The following is an 18,578-nucleotide window of genomic DNA, read 5'->3' as shown; positions in this document are numbered from 1 at the left end:
TTAACCTGCTGTGCTGCCGCCCAGCCCCCAGTGCTTCCGATTTTGAAAACTTGGTGTGGAAAGCAAGTTATAACACATCTAATGACCTATTGCCTGTTGACTTGGTAGTATTTTAGCTACATTGGATTAAATAGGACATACTAGTAAAATGAATGTCACCTCATTTCCTTTTTTTAAAGCAGTACTTGACTTTTTAATATCACTTTATTGGAGGGATTAATGATTTACAGTACAGTTGTCGATACATGGGTAAAAGTTCTCATTTCATGATTATGTCTGCAAAACACTGTCACCTCCAGCCTAGGTCCTTTTCCACCAGTGTGTACCAGGATTTCAAAGCACCCCCCCAGCCTTCTTTCTGCCTGATTCCCCCCAAATCTGTTGCTTCATGCAATATACCAAACCAGTCCAAGTTTTACTTTGTGTTACCCCTTTCTGTTCTTATTAAGTTCTGCCTGTGAGTGAGCTCATTTCACATTCAACCTTCTCTTCCTGGCTTATCTCAATATGACTCCATTGATATCCATCCAAAATGAGGTGGAGAAGGTGAACTCATCATTCCTAACAGCTGAGTAGCATTCCATTGTGTGTATGAGTTAAACAACTCACCTGTTGTTAACTTTTAACGGAACATTGAAACAAAAATTCCTTCAGGACACAAAATCTTGTTTATTTTTTGTTGTTTCCTTTTTTAAAGTAATTACCAGAGAGTTTAAGATTACGTACATGATTTACAGTGCTGTGGGGCCAAGCAGTGGTGGGCCTAGTTAAGCACATGCAAGGACCTGGGTTCAAGCTCCTGGCCCCCACCTGCAGGGAGGAAAGCTTCATCAGTGGTGAAGCAGGGCTGCAAGTATCTCTCTGTCTCCACCTCCCCTCTCAATTTCTGTCTCTATCTGGAAATAAATAATAACAATCAAAGAACTGGTTTACAGTGCTGCTATCAAGTGATGCTGCTCTAAACAGTGCTCTAAACAGTGCTCTATCAAGTGATGCTGCTCCTTCAGGAGCAAACTGGACAAGGTGCAAAGCAAAAGAAAGCTGGCATCTGGGAGGCCTACTATGTGGCTGGGTCTGTGCTGGTCCCACATCATCCTGTGCCATCACCAGCATCAGCTCCACTTCACAGAAGACTCGGCAGGGGTTCAGAAAAACTAAATATCATCCCCCCACTGCTAAGCTAGTGAGAGCAAATGTTTGTACTAGAATTTAGATTTATTGTAGGTCAAAAGTAGTTCTCTCTGTTGAGAAGATCAGAAGCAAGCCACACAAGAGCAGAGTGTGTGCTTTCCAGTGTGAAGTAGAAACAGCCCTGCAAGAAGCTTGGAGAGGTCTCTTACAAACAGCCACATCACCACAGGCAGGCCATCTAGTGGGACACTCCAGACTTAGAATAATGGCATTAAAATGTCTTCATTCTATAGTACCAATGAATGTCAATGGCCTGGATTCACCTGCTAAAAGGCACAGAGTAGAAAGATGGATCAGAAGACACAACCCAACCAACCACATGTTGTCTGCAGGAATCCCACTTAACAAGATGAACACAGACTCAAAGTGAAAGGATGGAAAACTATCAAATAAGCCAATGGACCACACAAAAAAGGACAGAAATAGCTGTTCTCAATCTGACACAATGGACATTAAAATAAATAAAATTTTAAAAGATAGGGATGGATGTTACTTAATGCTCAGAGGAGCAGTCAGTCAGATAGCCTTAATGATTATTAACATCTATGCACCCAGTGAGGGGCCATCTAACTACATCAAACATCCACTGAAAGGAATACAGCAATACATTCACAGCAATAGTCATAGAAGGGGATTTCAACACCCCTTGCATGTTAGACCAGAAACTATCAATTACTTAGAGGAAAATATTGGCAGAACTCTTTTCCATCTAAATTTTAAAGGCATCTTCAATGAAATGAATCCAATTACAAAAAAGAAAAAAATGAATAACAAACACAGAGCAGAACCTGAACTGGGTCTGGTGTACTGCACCAAAGTAAAGGACTCTGGGGTGGGGGATTCAGATGACGGCAGAGGAGGACCTAGAGGGGGGTTGAACTATTATGTGGAAAACTGGGAAAATGTGAACAGGGGTAGATGGCATAATGGTTATGTAAAGAGACTTGTATTTTTGAGGCTCCAAAGTCTCAGGTTCATGGTAAATTCAAGGTTTGTTGTTTTTTTTGTTTTGTTTTGTTTTGTTTTTTACCAGAGCACTGTTCAGCTCTGGCTTATGTTGGTGTGGGGGATAGAACCTGGGACTTTGGAGCCTCAAGCATGAGAGCTTCTTTGCATAACCATTATGATATCTACCCTCCGCCCAAATTCAAGGTCTTTACTCCATCTTGGATGGAGCTCAAAGATATCATGTTAAGTGAGATCAGTCAGAAACAAAAGGATGAATATAGGATGATCTCACTCATAGAAGTTGAAAAACGAGATCAGAGGGAAAACTCTAAGCAGAACTTGGACTGGAGTTGGTGTATTGCACCAGAATAAAAGGCTGAGGTGGAGGGGGCAGAGTTCAGTTCCTGGAACAGGACCTAACGGGGGCTGTATTGTTATGTGGAGATGGTATGCATGTACAAACTATTGTATTTTATGGTTGACTATAAACCATTAATCCCCCCAAAAAGAAATAAAGAGAAAAGAAAAGAAAGGAAAGGAAAGGAAAGGAAAGGAAAGGAAAGGAAAGGAAAGGAAAGGAAAGGAAAGGAAAGGAAAGGAAAGGAATCTCAGGACAGACCCAGGAGCCCCAGCTTCATATATCTGAAGGGTCACCAGAGACAGAGCCTGTGTAATTCCCCAGAGTTAAGTGCTGGTCGGAGGAAGGTGTAAAGCGAAATACGTCCTCTGAGACAGAGAATTTTCCAGCAGACAGAACTGCCCCAGTTCAGCTGCACTGAAGGCAGTGAGGACCAGGTGCTGAGGAAGACTAAGCACAAGCTTTTGACGCTTGGCAGAATATGCAGTTGCTGGGTCCTGTGAGCAGGTCCGGAACACGGCTGTAGGAGTGGCAGCATCACGATCTCCTGGGTGTTGTTCGGAATGACAGCTTCACCTCAGGTCTGCTAGAGAAGCATTTTGAGGGGGTGAGGCCAGATGATCTCCAACCTGACCAAGTGTCTTCAGTTCTAATGTGCAGCTCACATTCAGCACCAGTGTAGCTGGTGGGCTTCCGTAGGATGTGTGGACTATGCGGCTCTTCAAATCTCTCCCAGTGTTGAAAAGCTATTATTCAGTGTCAGACAGGGCTGGCTAACATAATTATGGGGCATGAACTTGGAAAGACAAATTCTTTCCTTATTTATCCTATTCCTGCCTGCTAGGAGTAGGGAACCTTTTTTTTTTTTTTTTCTTACCAAGGGTCATTTGGATATTTATAACATTATTCATGGGCCATACAGAATTATCAGCTTAAACTTTAGCATTTAATCTTGCTATGAAGAAGACTCTGGTTGCCTTGGCAGGGCCAGACTAAATGATTTCACAGGCCATCCCATGAGCCAAATGTTTTCCCACCCCTGATTAATAGAATTTCCTAAGCCAAACAGTACAACCAGTTGCTAGTTGCCTTTATTTGTTGAGCTGAGTTTGATTTTGCTTTTTGAGCTTTACTGCAACCCGAGGCCTGTTCGGCTCTGGCTTATGTCAGTGCTGGGGACCTCTGCTGTCCTAGCTATGAAAGCCTGGTGTGCTGCTTTCCATCACTATCTTTTCTTTTTCCACCAGGCTTATCACTAGGGCTTGGTGCATGCACTACAAATCCACTGTCCCTGGCAGCCATTCTTCCCCATTTTTCTTTCTTTTTTTGATAGAGACAGAAATTGAGAAGTGAGAGAAAGAGAGACACTTACAGCACCGTTACACTGCTAGAAAAGTTTCCTGTTTGCAGGTGGGAACCAGGAGCTTGCATGGTAATGCAAGAACCCTGGTCCTTGTGCATGGTAATATGAGTGCTCTAGTGGGCATGCCACTGCCCACCCACACGCACCTAGCTTTTAAACCTTTGATGACGCGGAGACTTCAGGGAAGGAAGATACATTTCCTCCTCTTCTGAGTGCAGCACTCATAGCTGAGAACTCATTCCAGGCTATTTCATAGAAGCCACTTTGGAACTTGGGGATGGTGTATGGTAGATGAGGATAACAAACGGCTTCAAAGTTTTGCCTGTGGAATGAGGCCATGTTAACAATTTCCAAGGAAGCAGATTTCACAGGCTTGATTCATAACACACCAGTGACTGAAAGAAACAAGAGCCAAGTCCCATCAAGCTGAGATATTGTTGAGAACACAGCTGGGACACAGACCGAGTTGGAAAACACAACCAGAGGAAAATCAGTGGCAGCGAAGAGAAACAGAAAAGGGGGCATTTATTCCTGCAAGAGAAATTGGTGACTCTCATCGCAAATAGAAAGGACTCCTTGAGGACAGAACTTGGTGACATAGGACATCTGAGTCACCAACCCAGGAAGGTGCACATTTCTCCCTCAGTCACAGGGGGGATTGCTAAAAATAAAAAGTAGAGGAGCCCCTTCTCCAGTGAGCAGATGAGACTGCCACTGTTTTTACCAGAAGGGTAGTGCAAAACGTATCACTTTCCTGCCTTGTTCACTAAAGAACTGCCTTAAGGACAAGCTCTGAATTGAAATCACTACTGAAGGAGGTTGACATGAGGCCAGGTAAAAGCAAACACAGTAGTAAATATCTTAACGTGATTAAATTTAAGCCAATAGCCGCTTAGCTTTGAAGTCGTAAATGCAGAGCAGACAGTTATTAGTTTCAGTTTCACTATTCATCCCTGAAGAGCATTATTTTGTCCTTTGCTTCATCTAGCTGTTAAACATGGTCTTTTGAGAACAATATCCGGATTTAGGACACATGGAAGCCATTTTTCCCCCTTAAACTTCAATAAAATCATTTGTCTCCCCTCCTCCCGGCTTATCATAGTTCTGGCACAGTTATAACCACTGTTTCATTGTTCCTTCTGGGATAATTTGCTGTTGTTCTCACAGCCCTTTCTAGTTTCACAATCAGGTGACCTCTTTCTAGATGCAAGCGTGGCTGTTACCATCTAGGACTTGTGTCCTCAGTTTGTGAGCTACCGTCATGTGGTTGCAGTTCAGAGAACTGTCCACATCTAGGTGAGTGGGAAACCAGTCAGTCATGAATGCTTCTGAATATTCCCAGCAGGAATTTCTATCCCCAAGCTGGAATTCCGACTAATGTGCCAAGTGTGACTTTTCTTTAAGGTAGTGTGCTCTCACTCATGTGAGAACTCTAGTGACTGTCAGCAAATCAGAAACGCAACTCATTTCATCAACTTTGCTTTCTTTCTACTACTCAGAGCCACTTACTGGTAATTTAAAAGCTGAAAATTAGCACTGTACTCAAATAGGCTGAGAACTCTATTTCACTCTCTCCATAGTTGTCTGGTTCTAACAATATTTGGCATCACTTTGGACTTTTTTCTCCCTAGTGAATTAGTTTTATGACCTAGCTTGTACTGTGGTGCAGATATAATTTCACCATAGCAGCAGATAAATAAGACATGCACTTCTGTATGGTTACCTAGCTGCTGTTCCACTGGCAGGCTGAGATGCAGACTCTGGGGTCACCCAAGTGGTCTGGGATGAGAAGAGTCTTTGAGGCACTAATCTACAGTGGGCTGCAGGAGCAACAGAGCACGTTTTTGCAATCAACCCGAAAGGTCACGCACGGTCTCCTCAGTCTCCAGGTTCTGATCTGTAGGTTTTGATTATTTAGGGGCAAATCACATGGTGAAGAGCTTCTGGAGACTTTGATCCCACTAAACTTTCACAGTCAAACCCTCCCCACTGGGCTGTCTCCCCCAGGGGCAGTGGAGGGTGGGGCTGCCCTTATCTAAAGTACTGGAAGGCCACCCACAGCCCAAGTGCCTCTTTGCAGCTCAGAGTGCTCATCTCCAATTGTAGGGAAAGAATTCCTACTTTGCAGGGTTGTCAGGAGATTGCTTATGCCATCGACTGCTACACTGCAACAGATGTTCAGGAAAGGGTGCCCTCTTAGCTGTCCCAGTCTAGCCTCAGTCCTGAGCTAAAGCACTTGTGTGATCTGGGATGAAGTAGCCCCTCGATGAGCTGACTAGGGTCAGCTGCCGTGCTTTCATCTTTGCCGCAAGCCAGAAAGGTCAAGGTCTTTGGAGACAGGCCCAAGTGTCAGAGCCAGTCACAGTCCCATTGACTATGTGACCTGGAGCAAGTTATGGGGCTCCTCTGGTTCTCCTAGTTCCTCCTTGATAAAGGAGCACAGCATCAAATGCACTGCCAAGTGCTTCTGAAAAAGAGTAAATTAGTTAATAAGCTAAGGCCAGAACTATAACCAACACATTTTTAGGTGCTTGAGAAACTTGGGGTTTTTTTCTCTCACCCCCAACTCCAATTTTAATTCCTTGTTTTATTTATCATTTACTAAGCTTTATCCAAAGAGAAGGACAGTTCCTGCCTTTATCAGTGCTTTTAGACCAAGAAAAAATTACTTACAGATTTCCATATCAATTTAAATTAAATCAAATAGCTACTTCACTGACTTGCCATGTCTTGTCAGCCGTATGGGTGAGAATAGTTGCATAACTCAATAGTTGCATAACTCATAAAATGCAAATAGGAAAATGAAAAACAAACAAAACTGCTTCGCCATATGGAAATAAATTCCCAATAAAGCTGAACACGTGTGTGGATAGCATACAGGCAAGCATTGCATTGTATATAGGATTGTATACAGTATTCTGTAAAAGACAGAACTCAAATTAAAAAGAGTATATGCATCTGAGTGCATCAAAATGAAAACCATCTGTACTGTAACAGACACCATAAAAGTGTTAAAAGACGGACGGCAGGCTGGGAGATGTTCACAGCAAATAAAACAGATGAAGGGGTTATATTCAAAACAGGCAAAGAACTGTAAATTAATAAGAGAAAAGGCAAACAACCCAATGTAAAATGCCAAAGGGCAGGAACAAACACACAAAAGGACATCTGGATGACCAGCCTTCCCAACTGAGCAAATGCAGAACCTCTCTAATCATCAGGGAAATGAAATCAAAAACCCCAAAGAGCTTCCACTGGATTAGTGAAAATTAAGTCAGTCAGAACCAAGTGTTTGAGAGGTGCTGACTATGCTACCTGTAGAATGTAAACCGTGACGCCCGCTGTGCAGAATCATTTGGCAATTCCTAAAGGCTGAAGCCGTACAGACTCTATGACGTAAACAGCATTGTTTGAAACAACAAGTTAAATCTGAAAGGTCTTCAGGTTGCAAGCTGAAGAACCTTGACATGGTACACTATTGTGGGGGAAGCTCTGGGCTGAGGCAAGTCTCAGTGCTCACATGGTCCAGCTCCGTGCTGAGTGAAGACTGCAGCTTCCAGAACAATGCATGCACATTCCCGTGAGTTGATAACAGCTACACTGTGCCCTGTTTATAATGCGCATGCAAGCCCTACAAGCTTGAAACAAGCGCTGGGACACGGGAGTGAGCGCTCGCGCCTGTCCTGGGGAGAAGACTAGGGTGGAAACACTGGGGGTTTTCATTTATCTGCAAAGCTGTTCTGCTGCTCTCAATTATTTCCTAATGGCAAAATTTGTCACTAGAAACAGTCAGCATTTGCTAACTAGCTAGCATCTGTCTGTTTCTTCTAGGTGGTGGGCACACCGATGCTTTCACTCAGTTTTATTTAAAAGTCCTTCTTCTCTACCAAGCAAATAGAAACAAATCCTTAGAGTCATGGAACTTTGACAATGAATGATGAAAATCAAGACTGAGCTTTGTCTTGTGGAATTAAATTTACTAAAGTTTGGGGATTTTAAATGGCTAAAGTATTGTTTTGGGTGAATGAAAGAAAAGGAGAGATGAGACTGGAAGTGTTGTAAGAGGTGCAATTTCCTGACAACTCCGCCAGGTCCCTGCAGAAACCCTGCGGCAGGCAGGACCCAGAACCCACTTCTCTGCCCTGTGCCACACAGACATCTAGTGAGTGCAAAGCAATCCATTCACCCAGGGCCACTGCTGCAGTTCCACATCTGTATGATTCCACCACCACTCCTAGTGGATCTTTTTTAAAGTTTAGAAATTGAGAGACAAGGCTAGAGAAGGAGAGACAACACAGGAATGCTCCACTTGTGAGGCCTCCCCAGCCAGGGGCTCCGTCTGGGGTCTCCTATTCCAACATGTGTGATTTTTAAAAGTCAAGATCATGTATGTGACTAATATTTATTTAAACAGTTAACAGAGCCTTATATGATCTTGAATTTAAGAATCACACATTTAGTAATTAAGACTAGGACTAAATTCACTTTTTCTTACCCATAGGAGTATGCAACAGGATTACAATTTTTTAAAATTATCTTTACTTATTTATTGGATAGAGACAGCCATAAATAGAGAGGGAAAGGGAGGTAGAGAGGGAGAGTGACAGAGAGACAGCTGCAACACTGCTTCACCACCCACAAAGCTTTCCCCCTGCAGGTCCCCACCTGGGGACCAGGAGCTCGAACCTGGGTCCCTGCACACTGTGATGTGTGCACTCAACCAGGTGTGCTACCACCCAACCCCTGTAACAGTTTTTTTGTAACAACTTACAGAATTGCCCCATTATTTATCTCACCAGAGTTTTTTTTAAACTTAAAATATCTTTTATTTGTAATTAATAGTAAGTTACAAGATTTTAAGGTTACAGTCTATAGTTCCAGACCACACCCACCATCAGATTACAGTTGGGTTTATTTTTATGTCATCAATTTATACTTAAAATTATTTAATGCTGACTTCACAGGGAGGCTGGGTGAATCCAGTAGTACAGGCTCTGGGCTCCTCTCTCACCCACTGGGTACCAGTCCTGGTGCAGCACAGCTGAAACGTACAGGCAGGCCAACTAATGCATTTCCACTACTTTATATGAAGAGCTTCTCCTCTGAAGGAGGATTGCACGGCTATAGCCAAGGACCTAAGGATATCATAGATTCCGTGATTCGTTGTTAAGTACATGGATACGCTAACTACTTGTATAGTTTAGAAGCACCATCAAGGTGCAGGCATCTTCAGAAACCACACTTGAGTAACACAGCCTTAATAAAGTATCCTATACTTCAATATGTTTGTAATTGGCCAATTATTTGTTTCTATGGGATATAATACTCACTAATAAAACCCAAAGACTAGGACCTTTATCACATAATTAAATATCTCTAGTTCTATTGTACAGATAGTTCAGAGCTGGGTTTGTTTGGGGGAGGAAGAAATGCTTAATTATAGTTCCTCAGAAACTTTTTCATATTATTTAGCATAAGCAGCCTAATCATCTCCTTTTATATTTTTTCTCCATAAGAAATAGTAAGGTGTTCATTTTACCTGACAATACTCCCAGCCCACCTGCATGTTAGCTGTCAGGCTCAGGCAAAAATCAGTAAAGTCATGGCCCCCTTGGAATATACCTAAAATAGACCTACTAGCTTCTTCTAACATGAAGACCCCAAATTTCATCTGCTATACTCTTACCTTTAGGCTCTGATTATTAAACAAATTTTCCTGGTTTATATCTTAATTCGTTTCAGCCACCAAGTTGCAGATGCTACCATGACACCAACCTGACTTCCCTGGGCAGATGACCTCACCATGTGTCCTGGAGCCTCCCCTCCCCAGAGCCCTGCCCCACTAGGGACAGATAGAGACAGGCTGGGGGTGTGGATCCACCTGCCATCACCATGTCCAGTACAGAATCAATTACAGAAGCCAGACCTTCTATGCACCCCATAAAGATCCTGGGTCCATGTTCCCAGAGGGATAAAGAATAGAGAAATTTCCAGTGGAGGGGATGGGATATGGAACTCAAGTGGTGGGAACTGTATGGAATTTTGCTCCTCTTATCCCACATTTTTGTCAATCATTATTCAATCACAAAAAAAGAAAAGAAATGGTAAGGTGTACTGCAGCAAAATAAAGAGCTGGAAGGTAAAAGGGGGACATGAAGGCTATTGTACAATGGTGGAGAAAGATTTCAGTGGTGGTAGGAGTGACACCCATCAAAAAGAGAGGGTTTGCTAAGTCAGTCAGGAAAGGCTGGGTTTATACGGTGGCATGGGAAGTGCCAAGCCACAGAGGAGCGTGTTTCTCAGGGACACGGTGTCCGCAGCACTGAAGCAGCTTTCTCCAAGGCAGCTGCTGCCACCTTGGGAGGCATGACTTGCCTTTTTCACACGTAGTTCCTAGTGAAGTTTCCCCGTGTTATGGAGGTCTCATTGAAGCACACAGTACACAAATCCAGCATGAAACATCGCGATTTCTTGGGCTATGAAATACCCTGTGAAATCATTTCCACCACAGGACAGTGATTTCATCACCACCCAAAGATTTCCTGCCCCATCCCTTATTCCGACAAACCACTCATCTTTCTGTCATGTCTCTCATCACTGGTATCTCACACACACAGACACCCACACGTTCTGCTTCCTCACAGCTAGCATCTTCCATGCACCACGATGTCTGGAGATTTATCAAGGCTTTTGCAGGTATCAGCAGTTAATGCCTTTTCATTCCCACACAGTATTCTATTATGTGGATAGATGACAACTAACCTATACACCACCTGCTGCTTGTTTTCAGCATCTTCATCTGTATGTACAAAACCGTGGGGGTTTAGATCCTTGATCAAGTTGGATAATTATGTCTTCTCCTGAAATCTAGTCATCCTGATAGGGCAGAGACAATGCTATGTGCTCACCTGATCCTTTTCTGCTTCTCTTGATTCTTTCCAAGAGCTTGGGAAATGTAGACCCTCACACGCATCATGCAGGCAGCAAGAAGCTTCTGGGCGACTTTCCTGTTTCTCCCTGCAGGGTGAGCAGAGACCATGATTCATTGAACCACGAGGAACTAGTATTTTTTAATTTTTTTAAAAAAATTATTTATAAATGGAAATATTGACAAGACCAGAGGATGAGAGGGGTACAACTCCACACAGTTCTCACCACCAGATCTCCATATCCCATCCCCTCCCCTGATAGCTTTCCTATTCTTTATCCCTCTGGCAGTATGGACCCAGGGTAATTGTGGGATGCAGAAGATGGAAGGTCTGACTTCTGTAATTGCTTCCCCGCTGAACATGGGCATTGACTGGTTGATCCATACTCCCAGCCTGTCTCTCTCTTTCCCTCATGGGGCAGGGCTCTGGGGAAGCAGGGCTCCAGGACACATTGGTGGGGTTGTCTGTCCAGGGAATCATGGTAGCATCATGGTAGCATCTGGAACCTGGTGGCTGAAAAAGCATTAAGATATAAAGCAGAAAAAAAATGTTAAATAACCAGGGACCTAAAGGCGAGAATATAGCAGATGAGATTTGGGGTCTTCGTTTTGGAAAAAGCTAGTAGGTCTATTTTAGGTATATTCCAAGGGGGCCCATGACTTTGCTGATTTTTGCCTGAGCCTGACATCTGATATGCAGGTGGACCCAAGTTATTGTCAGGGGAAATGGTGTCATATTTGGAAAAAAGGACCAGAAAGCTGGATCAGGGAAGCAAGTAGCTCCCAAATAAGGGAGAAGTATGAAATATGGTTAACTGTAAATCTATTGGTTTCATCTGCTTCAAAGTGAGTATGTATTATTTACTCTTGAATCATGTATTTGTCTCCTTTGGATTTTTTCTGTACTTGAAAGCCATAGAACAGATTAAATACTCTGTTCACCATCTCTGTGGCCTTGTCTGTTTATTCCCGGCTCACCAATGAAAGACACAACTTTCCAATGAAAGGCAAGTCAGATTCAAATCGTGGCACACTGTTTACTAGCTGTTTGGCCTAGGGTGACGTACTGAACGCTTCTGAGGCACCATCCTGTCACTCACACAAGCTGTGCAGGTATGCATAGGTCCTTTCTGGGAAACTGCCTGGGTGGGTGCCTGAATTTTAGTTACTGTCCCTCAGTGCTAGCTTCCTTCCTGCTCCACCATTTGAAACTTCTCATTAAGTTTGTTTCTTGGGTTTTGACAAAGGTTGATTTTCAGTGGCTTCTAGACCTTGTTAAATGCAAGCAAAATTAAGGAGTTGCTCACTTTCAATCTCTTTCTCAGTCACACACACACACACACACACACACACACACACACACACACACACCACATATAGACCCTGGAACCTGGCTACCTGGGTTCAAACCCCGTCTCAATCACTGATATGCCCATGACCTTGTTTGTCTTGGTTGAGGGTGTTAGAAAGGATGCCAACAGCAATGACTTCAGAGGACAAAGATGTGAAGCAAATGAGCTAATCTGAACAAGACTCCCAACTAAGACCTGACACAGAACATGCACTTAGTATATATCACTGCTATTCTAATCACCGCACGGCTGTTTCAAGGGCCCTGTATTTCAATATTTGTGAAAGTCATTTTCCATGTTGCAAAGTCCTATTGCTAGCTGTTCTTATCTCCTGTCCTGAAATACATCTTTTAGTCACCTCTGTCACTGTTTACTGCTTTCTTTCTTTCTCTCTCTCTCTTTTCCACTGAACTCAACAAATTACAAAGGACAGACTCTCAGCCTGTCAGATTTAGAGGTCATTTATACTAGCAGGAGTATATTAACCTCTAATGCAGATGAAAAGATGGTCAATTCTCTAAAGAAATAACACTAATAGCTTACATGCTCTGTGTTTTCTTTCTTGCCCCACATTCATTTCTGACTTCCCCCTTTTTTGAAGACAATACTCTGTAACCTCCTTTGCGTAACTGAATCTTCAAAAGTTCACAGACCCATAAAAGCAAGCAGCTGAAAGGGAACTATTCAAATGAAACTGCCCTAAGAAGCAGCTGAGTTTCGGAGGACTTCTGCTGGTTAGAAACTGAAGCTGAACATTGGAGGATGTCAAGGAGCCCTGGGGTGTTGTTTTTGTTTTATCCCAGGTGTTTGGCAGTATCTTTTTCAAGGCTTATTTGTATGTGGCACATATACACAAACATAGCAGTGTCATGTGTGGTATTGGGTTGGGACCCTGGGGACTCACGTCAGTCCTTCCTTCTACCCACTGAGCCATCTCCCTAAGTTCCTTCTTAGGTAGTTTCAATAGTTTTATTAATCAGGATGGAGGATATTAGATAGCAGTGACATTTTCCTTGGGTCCCCCTCCTCTCCTAAGAGCTAAAAGAAAAAACATCACCCTGACACAGAACTCATAATTAAATCCCCATTATCTCTCCCATCATTGTACTGTATACTAAGAACTCAGGAACAACAAGCAGAATTTCTTAGGGAAGAAATAACATCAGATCAAATAATAAAGTAAAGCCTAATATAGCTGCCTAGATGGTGTCTCATTATACAAACCATACATGGAAGTTTACCTAATGGGAACTTTCAAACTACAGTTTCTGCTGTATTGGGGAGAAATTTGAGATCCTTAAGTTTGATTTGGACCCCTAATTCTTGGAAGACATCTATTTTTAAAAAATATTTTATTTACTTATTTTCCTTTTTTGTTGTCCTCGTTGTGAAGACATCTATTTTAAAAACAAAATTGGTTTGACTGTCTTTTTCTGAGTAAGGGCAAACGGCCATCAGTGCCCTGCACTGTTCCCATGACAAGTGAGTCTCAACATGCCCCACCCCATCACCCAAGGCAGAGCAGTAACAACAGGCAAACGGCCTCACTCATGTGGACAGGCCTGTGGGTAGCCAACCTCACAGAACTCTCTAGCGAAGACCGAGTCTTGAGACATGGGACGCTCCTAACTACCTTGCTTCTTCACAGCACAAGGTGAGTCATTGAAGGGTTATGAAGGACAGGAGAGAACAGCCTCCAAGGAGAAAGACATTTAAACAGAGTCTGAAGGAAAAGGGAAAATGAAATTCTTCAGACAGGCTCTCTGACTGGAGGAGGCCAGTGTGTGATTTGGCCTTACTGGCCTGGGTTTGTCCTTTTCTCTTGCTCACAAATACACATATACAGAACTTGGCTATCTGGGCTCGGGACCCAGCTCAGTTGTTTACACACTGCAGAATCTCAGTTTTCCTGAGAGCATGAGAAAGAACATCAACACTTTTTATACCTACCTGACCTCTGTGCAAAGCCGCCACATTTTCCACCCCCTTCCAGAAGGAAAACCTCAGATTTGGCCTTGCATCACCTTGTGTAGACACAGGAGAAATAAGTGATTCAGGGGCTGGGCAGTGGCACACCTGGTTATCGCACATGTTACCGTGTGCAAGGACCCGGGTTCAAGAATCCACTTCCCAACTTGAAGGGGGTCAATTCACGAGTGGTGAAGCAGGTATCCAGGTGTCTTTCTCCTTCTCTAGCTCCCTCTACCCTCTCAATTTCTTTCTGTTCTTTCAAATAAAAGTAGAAAAAAAAGTGGAAAAAATGGCCACTGGTAGCAGTGGATTCATAGTGCTGACACTGAGCCCCAGCGATACACTTGGTGGCAATAAAGATAAGCAAATACAAGAACCAACAGCACTTGGAGTGATTTGATATGGAACATTCTTACGCAGCCTCAGTTTCCACTCAAGTTCTCTTGAAGGGGCGTCTTGCCTCTCTGTACTTCTTGAGTTTGACTGCACACTAAACATGCCATCAGCTCAGCTGTCAGTAAGATTTACATCATCACACACAAAAATGTAAGCATTAAACGTATTTTAGTTACGATTTTTGACTCAACTGAAAGTTATGGAATCATGTTGGATGATGTGAGGAGAATTCGTGAGTAGTGGTGGTGAGGGTGAAAGCAGGAGGGCGGAAGGGAAAGTATAATCTAGTTTAGTCCTCATTTGATGCAACAAGTGGGAAATAAATAAATAATATCTTAAAGTGGGAAATCAAGAAATAACAGTGTCAACACTTTATTAGAAATACAAGCACACATAACAGAAAAAATCGGGAGATTTGAAAGTACTTGCCTCTGGGGAGCAACATTTAATAATGGGAAAAGTGTGGTAGGAGACTGCCATTATTATTACTCTTTGTTTAACTTTTTAAAATTCTTTGTTATATGTATTAAATTATTTAGTTATTTATTATTGGATAGAGACAGAAGTTAAAAGGAGAGGGGGAAATAGAGAGGGAGACAGAGACACCTGCAGCCCTGCTGCTCCACTCGTGAGGCTTCCTCCCTGTAGGTGGGGACTGGGGCTTGAACCCGGGTCCTTGTGCACTGTAGTGTGTGCTTAACCAGGTGCGCCACCGCCTGACCCTGTTACATTCTTAGCCGGAGCATTGCTCAGCTCTGACTTATGACTGTCAGAGATTGGGCCTGGGTTCTCCAGTGCCTCAGAAAGTCTTTTTGTGTAGCTATCATGCAATCTCCCCAGCCCCTTACTGATTCACTTTTTAAAAGAAGTATTTATAAAACAGAACTCGATTATCACCCTGGTACATGCAGTGCTGGGGATTGGACTAGGACCTCATGCTTGAGAATTCATAGAATCATCCACTGACTTGCCTCCTGGGCCACATTATTATTGTTGTTGTTATTATTTACTGCCACCAGAGCTAGCTGGGGCTCGGTGGCAGCATAAGGATCCACTGCTCTCAGTGGCTATTTTTTCTTTCATCTTTTCCCTCCCTGTTTTATTTTATAGGACAGTGACACATTGAGAGGGGAGGGTGAGGCAGAGGGAGAGAGACAGACACCTGCAGACCTGCCTCACAGCTCGTGAAGCTTCCCCCTCAGGTGGGGAGCTGGGGTTTGAAGCCTGGTCCTTGCAGACGGTAATGTGTGCATGACCAACTGCGCCACCGGCTGCCCTGCCACATCCTTACTTTTAAATATTTACTTCATGAGAAAGACAGTGGGGGGGCGGGAGGGAAGTGTAGGAGTGAGTGTGCGAGAGTGTGTGAGAGTGTGGATGTGTGTGTGTGTTTGTGTGTGTGTGACTATGTGTGTCTGTATGTGTGCATGTGTGTGTTTGTGTGTGCGCGTGACGGTGTTTGTGTGTGTGCTTGAGTGTGAGTGTGTGTAAGTGTGTGTATGTGTGCATGTGTGTGACTGTGTTTGTGTGAGTGTAAGTGTGCGTTTGAGTTTGAGTGTGTGTGTGTTTGAGTGTGAGTGTGTGTGTTTGTTTGAGTGTGAGTGTGTATGTGTGAGTGTGTGTGAGCGTGAGCGTGTATGAGTGTGTGTGTGTTTGTGTGAGCGTGAGTGTGTGTGTATGTGTGAGTGTGTGTGAGCACGAATGTGTATGAGTGTGAGTGTTTGAGTGTGAGTGTGTGTGTTTGAGTGTGAGTGTGTGTATGTTTGAGTGTGAGTGTGTGTGTGAGTGTGTGTGTGTGTGTGAGCATGAGTGTGTGTGTGTGTCTGCTGTGCCAGGGATCAAGCCTAGGGCCTCACACATGGAAGACATGTACTCTACCCCTGATCTACCTTGCTGGTCACTAAATTGCTATTTTTCAATTAGCATTGTATTAGTTGACTCTGAAAAGTAAATAAATCTGTGTATTTGAAAACAATAAATTAAAAGTAAAGATACCCTTTCTTCTCAAAGGCTAACTTTTAGCTAGATGAAATCCTGACATCACCGCTTGTTTTCTCTCGGATCACATCAAATTTTACAGACAGGATGTGCGTTCCATAAGGGATGCAAGACCATGAATTTGGACACCTGTATAGGCTTCCTTACTGTGATATCTTCTTGGGTGTAGACCCCATTCATCTTTTTTTCCTAAATATTTATTTATTTATTCTCTTAGGTCTGTCTTACTTGCCCTTGTCTTATTGTTTTATTGTTGTAGTTACTGATGTCGCTGTTGTTGGATAGGACAGAGAAATGGAGAGAGGAGGGGAAGACAGAGGGGGAGAGAGAGACAGACACCTGCAGACCTGCTTCACCGCCTGTGAAGCGACTCCCCTGCAGGTTGGGAACTGGGGGCTTGAACCGGGATCCTTACGCTGGTCCTTGTGCTTTGTGCGACCTACGCTTAACCCCCGGTCCCCATACATTCATCTTTTAATGAGATAATATCCATTATTCTCTGAAGAACAGTTTATAACAAAACACAAGTATGGAGTGAGGGTCGTATTAGGACCTTTCTAGTAAGGAGAAGTGAAGAGTACTTAGCTCCACTGAGAAGTTCAGCCCCTATTCTGGGAGGAATGCTGGTCGACCAAGGATACTAGATCAGCTAGCCAATCACTTGTAAGGTTTTACGCTGTTTTAGCAAAAAGGTCTTGGCTTTTTGTTCTTGGCTTTTTGTTCATTATTCTGCTGTGTTCATAGTCCTCTTAACCACAATATGACTCAGTGCCCACTCCCCACCCTCACCCTTCCCACAGGCTTGGGACATTTGTCAACTATGAGAAGGGAGAACTGGAAGCCACTATCCAGCATGTATCTGTTTTATACTCTGCTATTACTGCCTATTTTGAAAAATGCAGAAAAGTATTGAAGTCCCCCTGAATAATGGTTATAAATCTGCTTGACCTGGCATTAGTGTGATTTGTGAGAGGCTTTGGTATTCTGGAGATCTCTCTTATGCAGGAAATGGTCCAGCTCTGAACTTATGGAGGAAGCACAGAAAATCAAAGACGAGTTTTTAAGTCAAACATGCCTGAGCTGTTAGAATCACTGAAGTACGTGAATCAGCTGTCCCGGTGAGAAGTCAGATTAACTGCAGGATGTGGAGCCCAGACCTGGCGTTCAGACCTAGCTCCCCACACCCACACTGCTTGTGCAGATTCGAACAAGTCATTCAATCCCTCTGGATATGGTTTCTCCATCTCCAAGACAGACCTAACACCTTGACAAATGTTGATGCTTTCAGAATAATAGCAAAGCCGCCCAGATTAGCTTTAGTGTCAAGAAATGCATAAGCTCACAAATGGAAAAGGTACAGAGTGTGTGCTTTTCAGGGTGGCTGGCCCAGCCATTCACTATGTTCTTTTGGACCAGGGTCCTTTCCAACTCTATATTATCATCCAGTGGTGACTTTGTTGGAACGGGGCTCCTCTCGGGGTCACAGGATGACAGATAGAAGCAATCAGGGCTCTTGGGTTTTCTATTGTTCACATCTAGCTTCCTTCCCTGTTGCTTTCTCTCTAGTCCAAAGGACATAAATACCCAGAAGCCCCAGTACCCTTCCCCTGGACCTCACTGAACCAAACCGGTCACAAGCCATTCCTGAGCCACTCGCTGCCGAGGGGAAGAGATTCCTCTGATTTGCTACAGCCCAGAGCTAAGCAGTGCTCTGGTTACAAAGAAATAATACAGCAATGTAAATATATAATGCTTAATGGACCTGGCATTCTCCTCCCAAGCCCAAAGGCTTCCACACCGCAGAGGGTAACAGAGGAGGAATTGGGGGGGGGCGTAGTTTCAGTATCTTTAAAATTATCTCTACCCACCATGCCAGGCCATTGGAGGGAATCAACATACACACACACAAAAGCACAGTGAGCAAACAATGTAAGTCATTTCAGTCCTCTGAAAGAAACTTCAATCTCTTGTAGTCTTCTAATTCTAGAAACTAATGTTGAATCACTAATAATAAAACAGAAAGAAAGGGGTGGGAAAGAGTAAGAAGGGAAGGAAAGGTGGAAGGAAGGGAGC

General features: G+C 43.4%; 1 long non-coding RNA gene across 1 annotated transcript in view; it reads right to left on the bottom strand.

Annotated features, from left to right (window-relative positions):
• Positions 1 to 18,578, bottom strand: part of LOC132535323 (uncharacterized) — a 34,443-nt gene that overhangs the window by 10,354 nt on the left and 5,511 nt on the right. The window contains exon 2 of the long non-coding RNA XR_009547121.1: positions 10,769 to 10,877. This is a non-coding gene — a long non-coding RNA (uncharacterized LOC132535323). The remainder of the gene's footprint in view (positions 1 to 10,768; positions 10,878 to 18,578) is intronic.

This window comes from Erinaceus europaeus, chromosome 21, assembly GCF_950295315.1.
Source record: "Erinaceus europaeus chromosome 21, mEriEur2.1, whole genome shotgun sequence".
Classification (NCBI taxonomy): domain Eukaryota; kingdom Metazoa; phylum Chordata; class Mammalia; order Eulipotyphla; family Erinaceidae; genus Erinaceus; species Erinaceus europaeus.
The sequence above is the reverse complement of the archived record's forward strand: the minus strand, read 5'-3'. Positions and strand labels throughout refer to the sequence as shown.